Source organism: Piliocolobus tephrosceles, chromosome 6 (assembly GCF_002776525.5).
Source record: "Piliocolobus tephrosceles isolate RC106 chromosome 6, ASM277652v3, whole genome shotgun sequence".
NCBI lineage: Eukaryota > Metazoa > Chordata > Mammalia > Primates > Cercopithecidae > Piliocolobus > Piliocolobus tephrosceles.
In genome coordinates this window covers 159,736,225-159,751,750 of record NC_045439.1, presented here as the reverse complement: position 1 = coordinate 159,751,750, position 15,526 = coordinate 159,736,225, and the positions used below count along the sequence as shown (strand labels likewise).

General features: G+C 52.4%; 5 non-coding genes across 5 annotated transcripts; all 5 read right to left on the bottom strand.

Moving 5' to 3' along the window:
- Positions 1-2,550: 2,550 nt before the first annotated feature.
- Positions 2,551-2,645, bottom strand: LOC111525130. The gene has a single exon (XR_002725959.1). It is a non-coding gene; the product is annotated as a small nucleolar RNA SNORD116 (small nucleolar RNA).
- A 2,679-nt stretch (positions 2,646-5,324) lies between these two features.
- On the bottom strand, positions 5,325-5,419 carry LOC111525139. Its single transcript, XR_002725968.2, has one exon. It is a non-coding gene; the product is annotated as a small nucleolar RNA SNORD116 (small nucleolar RNA).
- A 2,438-nt stretch (positions 5,420-7,857) lies between these two features.
- Positions 7,858-7,952, bottom strand: LOC111525135. The gene has a single exon (XR_002725964.1). It is a non-coding gene; the product is annotated as a small nucleolar RNA SNORD116 (small nucleolar RNA).
- Positions 7,953-10,516: 2,564 nt separating this feature from the next.
- On the bottom strand, positions 10,517-10,611 carry LOC111525129. Its single transcript, XR_002725958.1, has one exon. It is a non-coding gene; the product is annotated as a small nucleolar RNA SNORD116 (small nucleolar RNA).
- A 2,579-nt stretch (positions 10,612-13,190) lies between these two features.
- On the bottom strand, positions 13,191-13,285 carry LOC111525136. The gene has a single exon (XR_002725965.1). It is a non-coding gene; the product is annotated as a small nucleolar RNA SNORD116 (small nucleolar RNA).
- Positions 13,286-15,526: the final 2,241 nt, after the last annotated feature.

Below are 15,526 nucleotides of genomic sequence, written 5' to 3'. Positions count from 1 at the left end.
CGATGACCTTAAAGGCCTTGGCCATGCCCTTAATGGCCTGAAGACCCGCTCCCTGTGGGTCTCAGAAATCCTAAAGACACCCTCACGCAGCATGTGGGACAGAGGAATGCTTACCGTCCTGAGCCATCCACCAGCACAGGGTACACCGTGGATGCCAGGCCACACCGACTCCACGACTCCGTGGGGACTCCACTGCTCAGAAGAACTGACCATCTGCTGTGCCAGCAGGCAGTGGGCATCGCAAGGCAACTACTCCTGATAAGTGCAAAGAAATCAAATGCATATTTGAGAAACAGGCTCACATCCACTGGTCACCATGTCAATGTCATTCTTTCCCGTGGGGCAACTCGTATCTCTGCTTCTCCTTGGACTCTAGGACTGACCTCCATCTCCATATTCATACCACTACTCTGCTGGGAAGACCAGAAGTGACCCAGGGCCATCGACACCATCCTGACACTCATTCGCCCAGAGACGTGCCCTCAAAGACCCATTCATACCTTATCTATGTCACTCCATGGACACCAATAACTGTCTGTGGCCTAATGACTGCACATGCCCATTGCCACATCTATTTGTGGCTGTGCACACCTGAGTGTGCATGAGTGTGAGTGTCTCTGTGTGGATGTGTGTCCCCCTCATGCACATGTGTTTCCCACCACCCCAGCAGTCACAGTCTGTAGCCTCCAGACTGGAACTAACCCCACAAAACCAAAGGCTCAAGACCCTGGCCTGCAATCAATAGAACGTGAACTTTGATCTTAAGGCCACGAGGAAAGAGGTCCAAGGTCCGTTGCCTAACAGCCACCACCCTGGGCACGAACACATGCTCCTCCTCACAGAGCATCTTATGTCATGAACAGACACTGTCTCTGGCCCCTTTACCAGGTGAGGTGCACCTGATGGAAAACCAACCACAACCAGCACTGGAGGGCACCTTTGCAATGGCCAGCACGTGGCTCTGAAACACAGCATCAAGGCCAGAGATAGTCTTCCCAACCTAGCCAAAGGACCTCAAGACACACACTTCCTTTCCTCCACTCAATCCATGTGCCCACACCGTGCCCTCTGGACACCCAAAGACAATGGCTGCCTTTCCAAAAGGATGTCTCCACCTGACTCCCCAAGGACCAGGCAGACAGGACACACCACCTGTAACATTGTCCTTGCACTGGACACACCCACAGAGTTTCCCTGCACCGACCTCTGAGACAACATCCCATCATGCAGCCAGCGTGACCACAGTACCACCCACCCCAACGCCAGCAAGTCAACACTGCATCAACAGCACCATGTCTACATGCATACGGCTACTAAGTGAGCTGCGAGATGTACAACAATGAATCCTTTCCAATTTTCCTGTGCCAACTGTGTGCCTTTGAAAGTGGCATGGTTGTCCTGCCTGCTCTGTGACTTCAAACCAGCTACAGGAGCTGAAATGCTTCATCACGCCTAGGGAGTAGCGGAGTCCAACACTAGAACATCACCAGCATGCAGAGGCATGGAGACATGCCAAGTCAAGAGACTCACTGTGGCAATGCCTCTGGGATTGCAAACACACTGCTCGGAATGCACACAGACCTCCATGGATAGCCCTATGCACGACTGGGGCCCACAGGAGAGTCCAGGGCCAGGGCCAGGGCCAGGGCCAGGGCACATTCGCTCTGGACATGTTTGGGATGGAAAGTGGGAATGATACAGAGCAGTATTTGCTCACAAGAGCAGCAGCAGGTGGGGCCGCCCGACAATGCAGGCCAACAGACCATTTCCAGGAAGATGTGCACAACGGTGGAGCCCACTACTTGGCTGGGAAGACCAGAAGTGACCCAGGGCCATGGACACCATCCTGACACTCATTTGCCCAGAGACATGTCCTGAAAGACCTGCCCTGGCTAACCTGTCGTCCACCAGAGAAATCCATGGAAAGCCCATCACAGCCAAATTAAAACCCAATGAGGCTGATGACACTCACATCTATGAGAGCCCTCTAGCACCTTTTCTCTTGGATGCCATCCTGTCTACACCTTTACCACCAAAGCACACATGTCTCATGGCTCGGGAAGCAAAGAAATCTGTGCTGGGGGGACACTGTGACCAACACTGGTGGAAGAGCTGAAGAGCCACTGGCTGTCTCCTGTGGCACCCACTGCCATGCACTCCCCTGTCCTCGGCTAACCAGAAATCAAGAACAAGGTCTGCCCGAGGCCCGGACCTTGTGCTCTCCTTGGTAGCAAAAGTGAGACCTTGCCCTCTGCATGGAGACTGCAGCCATAAGGTCCAGGCCTCCCTTCCTGAAAGCTCACCAGGCTGAGGTCAGCCGCACACTCCCCCAGGATCACGACATTTCTCCCCTCTTCCATGGCTGCTGCACCATCACAGACCAGCCAGTGCCCCAACGAATCTCCCACTCGTGTACCTCACACAGAGGGAATGTTCCTATTGTGTCTGTGACGTGAGACTTTCATCCGTGGACAACCTGGGTGGTGGAACCTATGGGAACCAGTGGAAGCTGTCCCTCGCTCCTACAGTCCCCGGGGGAAGCAACGTGCTGGACCTCAGTTCCGATGAGAACGACGGTATGAGTTCTCACTCATTTTGTTCAGCTTTTCCAAGGAATGTTTTTTTGGGGGACTCATCATCGATCCAAGCACGTTTGAAGAGGCAGGACGTTTGACACCACAGCCTGGGCAGTGGGCGAGCCGATGACGTTAAACAACTTCGGCACCCTGGGGAAGCCAGAGCTGCACCACTGACCAACTGGCACAGACCATCCACTCCGGGAGTGGAACTCGCCATGCTATTAATGGCCTGCTGAGAAACTGTTCCTTGTAGGTCTTGGAAATTCTAAAGCCACCATCTCTCATCACACAGGGCAGAAAAATGCTTACCATCCTGAGCCACCCGCCAGCACAGGGTGCACAGTGGATGCCAGGCCACATGGAATCCATGTGGGCCTATGTTGCTCAGAAGCATCGACCATCTTCCCTGACAGCAGTCAGCGGACCTCCCACGGCAACTGTCCCACAGCAACTGTCCCTGAGAAGTGTAAAGAAATCAAATGCATGCTTGAGAAACAGGCCCAGGTTCACTGGACACTTCAAAGCCATTCTTTCCCACAGAGCAACTCACATACCTGCTTCTCCTTGGCCTCCATGGCTGACCTCCATCTCCATGAATATACCTTACCCGTGTCATTCTGTGGACACCTGAAAGCATGTGTGGCCAGAACTACTGCACGTGCACACTGCTGCATCTATTAGCCTACGACTGTCTGTGCCTGTGTGTGTTGGGGGGATAGAGTGTGAGTATGAGTGTGAATGTATGAGTGTGTGTGTGTATGTGTGAGAATATTAGTTTAAATGGGTGTATGTTTGTCTCCCTAATGCACCTGTGGGTGCCAACACCACAATGGGCAGTTCTAGTTTGCAGCCTCCAGACCTGATCCACCCAGCAACCTGATGGCTCAGACCCAGACCTTCAATCAGTGGGACGTGAACTCTGACCTCGGGGCCATGTGGAAACAGGTCACAGGTCTCTCACCTAGCAGCCACCACCTCTGGCAGGAGCACAGGCTACTCCTCTTCCTCATGGGGATGCTGATGTCATCACAAGACACTGTCTCTGACCACTCTCTTAGGTGAGGTGCACCTGGCGCAAAACCAACCACAACCAGCTTCAGAGGGGACCTTTGCCAAGTCCAGCACATCAGTCTGAAACTCAGCATCGAGGCCAGAGGCAAGACTAGCAACCCAGCCACAGGTCCTCAAGATCCACGCATCCTCCCCTCCGCTCAGTCCATGTGCCCGCACTGTGCCCTCAGGACACCCAAAGAAAATGGCTGCTTTTCCAACAGGACGTCCCTACCTGAACCCCAAGGACCAGGTTGACAGGACACACCGCCTGTCATCATTCTTGCATTCCACACACCCACAGGGCATCCCTGCACTGACCTCAGAAGCAACGACCCATCATGCAGCCAATCTGACCGCACTACTACCCACCCCAACACTGGCAAGTCAACACTGCATCAACACCACCCAGTCCATACGCATGCGGCTACTAAGTGAGCTGTGAGCTGTAGAACCACCAATCCTTTCCAACTTTCCTAAGCCACCGATGTGCACTTGAAAGTGGCATGGCTGTCATGGCTGCACTGTGAATTCAAACTGGTTAAGGGAGCTAAAATGCTTCATCATGCATAGAGCATAGCGGAATCCAACACTGGAGCATCGCCAGCGTGCAGAGGCATGGAGGCATCCCAAGTCAACAGACTTTCTGTGGCAACACCTCTGGGATTGCACACGCGTTGCCCAGAATGGACATGGACCTCCATGGACAGGCCCACACGTGACGAGACCACAGGAGGGTACTCAGCCTGGGCCAGGGCACATTCTCACTGGACACCTTCGGGACAGATGCTGCTTTCAAAGTGAAAAAAAGGATTAAGAGCAGTATTTGCTCACACGAGCTGCAGCAAGTGGGGCACCTGGCAATGGCAGGCCAAGAGACCATTTCCTGGAAGATGTACACAACGGTGGAGTCCAATACTCTGCCAGGAAGATCGGAGTGACCCAGGGCCACAGGCAGCAGCCCAAACCTCACACACCTGGGAACTTCCCTTGAAGACCCCTGCTGCCCAACCTGTCATCCATCAATGAAATACACAGAAAGTACGGCACCACTGAATGACAGCCCAAGACCACTGATGGCACACACCTGTCCACGTGAGCCCCCTACCACCTTTTCTCTGGAATACCAGGGAATACGTCCTACCCAGGTATCCGTCACACCACCAGCATCTCACAGCTCAGGAGGTAAAGAAATCCATGCTGGGGTGACCCTGGGACCAATGCTGGGGGGAGGGTCGAAGAGGCTTTGGCCAGTTGCTGCAACACCCATTGCTCTGCACTCTCCCCCATCACCCTTGGCACTCCCCTGTCCTCAGCTAACTGAAAAGCAAGATCAAGGTCTGCCTGAGGCTAGCGCCTCATGCTCTCCATAGTAGAGGGACCAGGACCCTCTCCTGTGTGTGAGGATGCCTGACACAAGGTCCAGGTCTCCCTTCCTAGCAGCTCACCAGGCCCAGGTCTGCCACACACTCCTCTAGGCCTGCGACTTTTCTGTCCACTTCCACAGTCGCCACGCCATCACACAGCAGCCAGTCCCTCCATGACTCTCCTAATTGTGTACCTCACACAAAGGGAATGTTCCTAATGTGTGTGTAATGGGAGACATTTACTTGCAGACGCCCTGGGTAGTGGAACCTACAGGGACTAGTGGAAGTTGTCCCTCACTCCAACAGTCTCTGCTAGAGGCAACGTGCTGGACCTCAGATCCGATGAGAACGACGGTATGAGTTTTCACTCATTTTGTTCAGCTTTTCCAAGGAATGTTTTTATGGAGGACTCATCATCGATCCAAGCACATTTGAAGAGGCAGGATGTTCGACACCATGCCGTTAGTGGCCTCATGAGAAACAGCTCATGGTGGGTCTTGGAAATCCAAAAGACACCCTCACTCAGCACATGGGGCAGAGAAATGCTTACCGTCCTGAGCAATCCACCAGCACAAGGTGCACCCAGGAAGCAGGCCACACTGACTCCAGGACCTTTGTGGCTCAAAAGAATTGACCATCTTCCTTCCAGCAGGCAGCGGGCCTCCCATGGCAACTGCCCCTGAGAAGTGTAAAGAAATCAAATACACACTTGAGAAACAGGCCCAGTTCCACTGGTCAAAACTTCAGTGCCATTCGCTCATGTGTGGCAACTTGCAAGTCTTCCTTCTGTTGGCCTCCGTGAGTGACTTCTGTTTCCATGATTGTACCTTACTAGTGGCACTCTGCAAACACTTCAGAGCTGCATGTGGCACCAGAATGACCGCACACACCCATTGCTGAGTGGCTGTGTGTGTGTATCTCTCCCTCATGCACATGTATTTCCCAACACATGTTTCTCAACATGGCAACACACAATCAGAGTCTGCGGCCTCCAGGCCTGAGCCCCCATCAACCGGACAATTCAAGACCAAGACCTTCAATCAACAGGATGTAAACTCTGACCTTGGGCCATGCAGACATAGGCCCAAGGTCCCTCACATAACAGCCACCATCCCTAGCCTGAGCACAAGCTCCTCCTCACAGGGCATCTGATGTCCTGACCAGACACTGCCTCTGGCAGCACTCCCAGGAAAGGTGCACCTGGCACAAAACCAATCACAACCAGCACTGGAGCATGCCTTTACAACAGCCAGGACGTGACTCTGAAACTCGGCATCAAGGCCAGAGGCAGTCTGCCCAATCTAGGCAAAAGACCTCAAGACATGGGCTTCCTCTCCTCCACTCAGTCAATATACCTGCATCATGCACTCAGGACACCTGAAGGGAATGGCTGCTTTTCCCACAGGACGTCCCTGCCTAATGCCCCAAGGACCAGGCAGACAGGACACATGGCCTTCCATCATCCTTGCATCGATCACACTCAAAGGCCTTCCTTCCACCGACCTCTGAGCCAACATCCCACCATGCAGCCAACTTGGATGCAGTACCATCCTCCCCAACACCTGCTGGTCAACACCATCTGACAACCACCACCAAGTCTATATGCACGTGGCTACTAAGTGAGCTGCGAGCCACAGAATGACCAATCCTTCCCAACTTTCCTAAGCCACTGGCATGCCTTTCAACATGACATGACTGTCCTGGCTGCGCTGAGACTAATGGGGTTGAAACACTTCATCACACCTAGGACGTAGCTAAATCCAACACTTGAATATCACCAACATGCAGAGAAGTGGAAGCATCTCAAGTCAAGGGACTCTCCACGGAAGGCACCTGGAATTAAATATGCGTTGTCTGGAATGCACACGGACCTCCATGGACAGCTCCAAGTGTGATGGAATCCCACAGGAGAGTTCTGAGCAAGGGCCAGGGCCAGGGCCAGGGCACGTTCCCTCTGAAAGTCTTTGGGATGGAAGCTGTTTCAAAGCGGGAAGTAAGATCCACAGCAGTTATTTCCTCACACGAGCTGCAGCGTGTAGGGCTGCTCGGCAATGGTGGGCCAAGAGACCATTTCCAGGAAGATGTGCACAATGGTGGAGCCCTCTACTCTCCCAAGAAGACCGAAAGCTGCATCCACAGGATACAGCCCGACACTCATGCTCCTTGGATCTGCCCTTGAAAACACCACAGGCTGACCTGTCATCCACAAGAGAAATCCATGGAAAGCCCATCACTGCCAAATGACAGCCCAAGACCACTGATGACACGCATGTCCATGTGAGCCCTCTACCACCTTTGCTCTGAGGTACTACTGTCCTGCCCAGGCTCAGCCACTACACCATGGGCAACTCATGGCTCAGGAGGCAAAGAAATCCCTGCCGGGGGGTCCCTGTAACCAACACTGGGACGAAGGTTAAAGAGGCTTTGGCTGTCTGCCACAACACCCATTGCTCTCCATTGTCCCCCATCACTTTGGCACTCCCCTCTCCTCAGATAACTGAAAATCGAGACCAAGGTCTGTCTGAGGTCTGGGCCTTTTGCTCTCCTTGGCATAAAAACAAAGACCCAGTCCTCTGCGTAGAGATGCCCATCGGGAGGTCAGGGTCTCCCTTCCTGGGAGCTCATCAAGCCAAGATCAGGTGCACACGATCCTAGGTCTGCATTTCCACCTGCTTCTACAGCCACCATGACATCACAGAGCAGCCGATCCCCCCATGACGCTCTTACTCGTGTACCTCACACAGAAGAATGTTCCTATCGTGCCTGTGATGTGAGACTTTCATCCATGGACGCCCTGGGTGGTGGAACCTATGGGAACCAGTGGAAGCTGTCCCTACAGTCCCCGGGGGAAGCAACGTGCTGGACCTCAGTTCCGATGAGAACGACGGTATGAGTTCTCACTCATTTTGTTCAGCTTTTCCAAGGAATGTTTTTATAGGGGACTCATCATCGATCCAAGCACATTCAAAGGGGCAGGACATTTGACACCACAGGCTGGGCAGGGGGCAAGCTGATGACCTTAAAAACCTTTGGCCCCCTAGGGAAGCCAGAGCCATGCCACTGAATAATGCGCACAGACCGTTCACTTTAGGAGTGGAACTCACCATGCCATCAGTGGCCTGCTGAGAAACAGCTCCTTTCAGGTCTCGGAAATCCCACCCCCCACTCAGCACGTGGTGCAGAGGAATGCTTACCGTCCTGAGCCATCCACCAGCAGGGGGCGCACCGTGGATGCTAAGCCACACCAACTCCAGGACTTCGGGGGCCTTTGTGGCTCAGAAGAACTGACCATGTTCATTGCCAGCATATGGCAGGTGTCCCATGATAACTGCCCCTGAGAAGTGTAAAGAAATCAAATGCACGCTTGAGAAATGGGTCCAGGTTCACTGGTCGCTTCAATGCCACCCTTTTCCACAGAGCAACTCACATGCCCACTTCTCCTTGGCCTCCATGATGGACCTCCATCTTCATAAACATACCTGACAGTGTCACTTTCTAGACACCTAGGAAGCGTGTGTGGCCAGAAGGACCACATGCAGCTGCTGCTGTGTCTATTTGCCTGTGGCTGTACACGACTGTGTGTGTGATAGTGTGAGCCTGTGTGTTTCCCGCATGCACATGTGTTTCCCACACCGCAACAGGAAGTCATAGTCTGCAGCCTCCAGACCTGAAGCCCCTGCAACCCAAAGGCTCAAAACCAAGGTCTTCAATCAGTAGGATGTGAACTTTGACTTCGGGGCCATGAGGACATAGGCCTGAGGTCCCTCACCTACCAGCCACCACCCCTGGAGTGAGCACACGCTCTTCCTCATGGGGCACCTGATGTTGTGACCTGACACTGTCTCTGGCCACACTCCCAGGTGAGGCTCACTTGACGAAAAACCAACCACAACCAGCACTTGAGGGCGCCTTCTCAATGACCAACCCATCAGTCTGAAAATGGCATCAGGCCAGAGCCAATCTTCCCAACCTAGCCAAAGGATCTCAAGATGCGGGCTTCCTCCCCTCCACTCAGTCCACATGTTTGCACTGTGCCTTCATGACACCCGAAGGGAACGGCTGCTCTCCAACAGGACGTTCCCGCCCAAGGACTAGGCTGACAGGACACACTGCTTTCCATTGTCCTTGCATTGGTTACATCCACAGGGCTTAAACTCTGAGGCAACATCCCATTATGCAGCCAACTTGACTGCACTACCACCCACCCCAACTCCTGCAACTCTACACTACCTCAGCTCCATCACCAGATCTACATATACACGGCTACTAATAAGCTGCAATCTGCAGAACCACTAATCCCTTCCAACATTTCTAATGCAGTCATGGGCCCCTCAACATGATATGGCTGTCCTGGCTGCACTGTGACATCAAATTGTTTAAGAGAGCTGAAACGCTTCATCACCTTTAGGGTGTAGCACAATGCAACACTGGAACATTACCAACACAGGAGGTGCAGGGGCATCCCAAGTCAAGGAACTCTCTATGGCAGGCCCCGGGAATGGCATGCGTGTTGCCTGTAATGTACCCGGATCTCCATGGATAGCCCCATGTGTGACCAATGCCCACAGAAGAGTTCTGGGCCAGGGCCAGGGCACATACCCTCTGGACACCTTGAGGATGGAAGTTGCTTTCAAAGTGGGAAAGACGATCCAGAGCCACATTTGCTCACACGAGCTGCAGCAGGTGGGGGTGCCCGGCAATGGCAAGCCAAGAGACCATTTCCAGGAAGATGTGCACAATGATGGGGCCCATACAATGTCAGGAAGACGAGAAGTGACTGAGGGCCAGGGGCACGAGTCTGACCCTCATATTCCCTGGGAGCTGCCCTCTAAGATCGCTGCTGGCCAACTTGTCATCCACTAGAGAAGTAAATGGAAAGTCCATCACTGCTGAACAACAGCCCAACAATGCTGATGACACACATGTCCACATGAGCCCCCTACTGCCTCCTCTGTGGGGTACCTTCCAGTACAGGCTTCCACCATGGCACCAGGGGCATCTCACGGTTCAGGGGATGAAGAAATCCCTGCTGGGGGGCCTCCATGACCAGATGCTGGGTGGAGGGCCAAAGCAGCTTTGGCTGTCACAACACCCTTTGTTAATATACTGTCCCCCATCATCCTTGACACTCCCTTGTCCTCAGCAAACCAAAACTCAGGACCAACATCTGCCTGAGACGTCGGCCTTATGCTCTCCCCGGCAAGAAAGCAAGGACTCAGTCCTCTGCTCAGAGATGCCTGCCATGAGGACCAGGTCTCCCTTCCCAAGAGCTCACCAAGCCAAGATCAGGCGCACACTACCCCAGGCCTGCAGTATTTCGATCCCTTCCATGGCTATGGCACCATCACAGAGCAGTCGCTCCCCCCAGGACTCTCCCACCTGTGTACCTCACACAAAGGGAATGTTCCTAACCTCTGTGTGATGGAGCCTTTGGCCTGTGGATGCCCTGGGTGGTGGAACCTATGGGAACCAGTGGAAGCTGTCCCTCGCTCCTACAATCCCCGTGGGAGGCAACGTGCTGGACCTCAGTTCCGATGAGAACGACGGTATGAGTTCTCACTCATTTTGTTCAGCTTTTCCAAGGAATGTTTTTTTGGGGGACTCATCATCGATCCAAGCACATTTGAAGAGGCAGGACGTTTCACACCACAGGCCGGGCAGTGGGTGAGCCAATGACGTTAAAGACCTTCTGCCCCCATAGAGCCGTGCCACTGAGCAATGAGTGCAGATTATCCACTATAGGAGAGGAAGTCGTCACGCCATTGGTGGTTAGCCAATAACCTGCTCCTTCCTTATGGGTCTTGGAAATCCGAAAGACACCCTCACTCAGCATGCAGGGCAGAGAAATGCTTACCGTCCTGAGTCACCCGCCAGCACGTGGTGCACCGTGGATGCCAGGCCACACAAAATCCAGGACTCCGTGTGGCCTTCGGTGCTCAGAAGAATTGAGTGTCTTCCTTCCAGCAGTTACACCACGCCTCCCACAGCAATTGCCTCTGAGAAGTGTAAAGAAACCAAATAACAGGCTTGACAAATGGGCCTAGGTCCACTGGTCAACACTTCAATCCCATTCTTTCCCGCGGGGCAGCGCGCACACCTGTTATTCCCTGGTTTCCATGATACTTTACACGTGTTACTCTGTGGATACCTAAAATCCAATGGGGGTGGTCACACACGCCCATTGCTACGTGTATTTGCCTGTGGTTTGGCATGCCTGTGTGCATGTGTGTGTGTGTGTATATGAATGTATGTGTGTGTGTCTCCCTCACGCATATGTGTTCCTGACACATGTGTTTCCCAACACAGCAATAGGCAGTCATAGTCTGCAGCCTCCTGGCCTCACCACCCGCCAATCCGAAAGCTGAAGGACTTCAATCAGGAGGATGTAAATTTTGACATGGAAGCCATGCAGACATAGGCCTGAGGTGGCTCGCCTACCAGCCACCTCCCCTGGTGTGAGTACATGCTCCTCCTCACGGGACATCCGATGTCCTGAGCAGACGCTGTCTCTAGCAGCCCTCTCAGGTGAGGCATACATGGTGGAAAACCAATCACAACCTGCACTGGAGGGGGACTTTGCAATGGCCAGCACATCGGTCTGAAACTCGGCATCAGGGCCAGAGGTGGTCTTCCCAACCTAGCCAAAGGACTTCAAGACACGGGCTTCCTCCCTCCACTCAGTCCATGTGCCTGCACCATGCCCTCTGGACATACAAAGGGAATGGCTGCTTTTCCAACAGGACGTCCCCCAACTGACGTCCCAAGGACCAGGCAGACAGGATACATTGTCGTTCATTTTCCTTGCACTGGACACACCCACAGGGCTACCCTGTACTGACCTCTGAGGCAACATCCCATCATGCCGCTAACTTGACTGCACTACTACCTGCCGCAATGCCTGAAAGTCAACACTGCCTGAACACCACCACCAGGTCTACATGCAGGCAGCTAGTGAGTGAGCTGTGAGCCCAGAACCACCCATCCTTTCCAACGTTCCTAAGCCATCTGCATGCCCTTCAACATGGCGTGGCTGTCCTGGCTGCGCTGAGACTTCAAACCAGTTAAGGGAGCCAAAACAGTTCATCACCCCTAGAGTGTAGTGGAGTCCAACACTTAAATATTGCCAACATGCAGGGGTGCAAGGCATCCCAAGTCAAAGGACTCTGTGGCAGCACCCCTGGGATGGCACACGTGTTGCATGGAATGCACAGACCTCCTTGGATAACCCCAAGTGTGACCGGCGCCCAGGGCAGAGACTTGGGCCAGAGCCAGGGCAGGGCATATTCACTCTGGACCTTCAGGACGGAAGCTGCCTTATAAGCAGGAAAGAGGATCCAGAGCAGTATTTGCTCACATGAGCTGCAGCAGGTGGAGCTGCTAAACGATGGCGGGCCAAGAGATCATTTATAAGAAGATCTGTACAACGGAGGAGCCCATTATTCTCTCGGGAAGGCTGGAAGTGATCCAGGGCCACAGGCACCAACTTGATCCTTATGCTCCCTAGGATCTGGCCTCAAAGACCTCTGCTGGCCAACCTGTCATCCACCAGAAAAATCCACAGTAAGCCCATCACCGCCAAAATACAGCCCAAGTCTGCTAATGACACTCACGTCCATGTGAGCCCTCTATCACCTTTTCTCTGGAGTATCTTCCTGCTCAAGACTCCGCCATTGCACCACAGGCATCTCACAGCTCAGGAGGCAAAGCAATCCGTTCCAGGGGGGCTCCTGTGACCGATGCTGGAGGGTGGGCTGAAGAGGCTTTCACCGGCTGCCAAGACACTGCTCTGCACTCTCCCCTATCATCTTGGAACTCCCCTGTTCTCAAGTTATCAAAAATCAAGACCAAGGTCTGCCTGAGGTCTGGGCCTTGGGCTCTCCTCCACATGAAAACAGACACCCGGTCTTCTGCACTGAGATGACCACTGTGAAGTCTGGGACTTCCTTCTGGGAGCTTACCACCAGCACACTCCCCTATGCTGGCAACATTTCTGCCTGCTTCCACGGCCGCCACGCCATCACAGAGCGGCAGAATGCCCCGCGACTCTCCCACCCATGTACCTCACACAGAGGGAATGTTCCTAATGTGCCTGTGACATGAGACTTTTGTCTGTGGACGCCCTGGGTGGTGGAACCTATGGGAATCAGTGGAAGCTGTCCCTTGCTCTTACAGTCGCCGGGGGAGGCAACGTGCTGGACCTCAGTTCCGATGAGAACGACGGTATGAGTTCTCACTCATTTTGTTCAGCTTTTCCAAGGAATGCTTTTATAGGGGACTCATCATCGATCCAAGCACATTCAAAGGGGCAGGACGTTTGACATCACAGGCCGGGAAGGAGCGAGTCAATGACCTTAAAGACATTCAGCATGCTGGGGAAGCCAGAGCCACACCACTGAGCAATGGGCACAGACCATCCACTCTAGGAGTGGAACGCGTCATGCCATTTGCTGCTGAGAAACAGCTCCTTGAAGATCTAGGACATCCAAAAGCCACCCTTATTCAGCACACGGGGCAGAAGAATGCTTACCATATTGAGCCATCCACCAGCATTGAGTGCGCCATGGACGCCAGGCCACAGTGACTGCAGGACTCTGCGGGGCCTCCATTGCTCAGAAGAATCAACCATCTTCCTTGCCAGCAGGCGGCGGGCCTCCCACAGCAACCTCTCCAGGGAATTGTAAAGAAATCAAATACACACTTGAGAAACAGGCCCAGGTATAATGCTCACCACTTTCATGCCATTCGCTCCTGCGGGTCAACTAGTGCACCTGCTTGTCCTTGGCCTCCATGACTGATCTCTAACTTTATGAATATACCTTATCCATGTCATTCTGTGGACACCTAGGGAGTATGTGTGGCCAGAGTTACTGCACATGCCTGTTTCTGTGTGTATTTGCCTTTTTCTGTGGGCTCGTGTGTGTGTGTGTGTGTGTTTGTCATTTTGTGTCTGTGTGTTGTTTCACTGTGTGTGTGTGACTGTGTGTGTGTGTGATTTTGTGTCTGTGTGTTGTGAGTTTCACTGTGTGTGTGTGTGTGTGTGTGTGTGTGTGTGTGTGTCCCCCTCCCTGGGGTGCACATATGTTTCAGAACACTGCAAACGGCCATCATAGCCTACAGCCTCCAGGTCTGACCCTGCAACAACCGGACAGCTCAAGAACAAGGTCTTCAATCAGTAGGATGTGATCTCTGACGTCACATGCCATGCATGACCTATGCCATGCAGACATAGGTCTGAGGTCCCTCACCTAGCAGCCACCACCCCTGGTGCGAGCACACGCTCCTCCTCCTGGGGCTGCTGATGTCTGGAACTGACATTGTCTCTGGTCACTCTCCCAGGCGAGGTGTACCTAGTCGAAAACCAACCACAACCAGCACTGGAGAGCGCCATCACAACAGCCAGCACGTCAGTCCAAACTTGGCATCAAGCCCAGGGGCAGTCTTCCCCATGTAGCCAAGGGACCTCAAGACATGAGCTTCTTCCCCTCCACTCAGTCCTGGTGACTGCACCACGCCCTCAGGACATCGGAAGGTAATGCCTCCTTTCATTACAGGATGATCCCTACAAGGACCAAGCAGACAGGACACATCACCTTCCATCACCCTTGCCCTGATCACATCCACAGGATTTTTATGCACTGACCTCCCAGCCAGCGTCCCATTATGCAGCCAACTTGACGGCACTATCACTCACCCCAATGCCCCCAGGTCAACACCACCTCAACACCACCACCGGGACTAATTAATATTGTCAAAATACCCACAATACCCAAAGTTATCTACTGATTCAGTATAATTCCCATTAAAATCACAATCAAATTTTTCCACAAATAGAGAAAAAAATCGTACAATTTATCTGGATCCACAAGAGACCCAAAATGATTTCCAAGTATATAACAAAGCTATAGTAATTCAAAATACTAGAATACTGGCAAAAACCAGATATAATCTAACGGAAAAGAAAGAAGAATGCATAAATAAATCCATGTACTCCACTCAATGTATCTTTGACATGGGTGCTCAGAGCATGGTTTCTCTAACTAATCATATTTGGCATACTGGATATCCACAAATTAAAAAAAAAAAAAAGGAAACTGTATCCTTACCTCACAACATACACAAAAATCAACTCAAAATAAATCAAGTATTTAAAGATACATCTTGACATTGTAAAACTAGAAGACAACACGTGGAAACCCTTCTTGTTTCTGTCAATCATTTTTTGAATATGACACTAAAAGTATAACCAACAAAAGCAAAAATACATAAGCAAGACTACATCAAATCTAAAACATTTGTACATGAAAGGAAACATCAACAGAATGAAAGAGGAAACGTACAAAACGAGAGAAATATTTGCATATCACATATCTCACGAGGCTTTCCTACGTAGGATGGGCATGGTAACTCACGCCTAAAATGTCAACACTTTCGGGGCCATGGTTTGAAGATTCCTTGAGCCTGTGAGTTTGAAACCAGCCTGCACAACACAGTGAGACCACCCCCTCCCCCATCTCTACCAAAAAAAAAAAA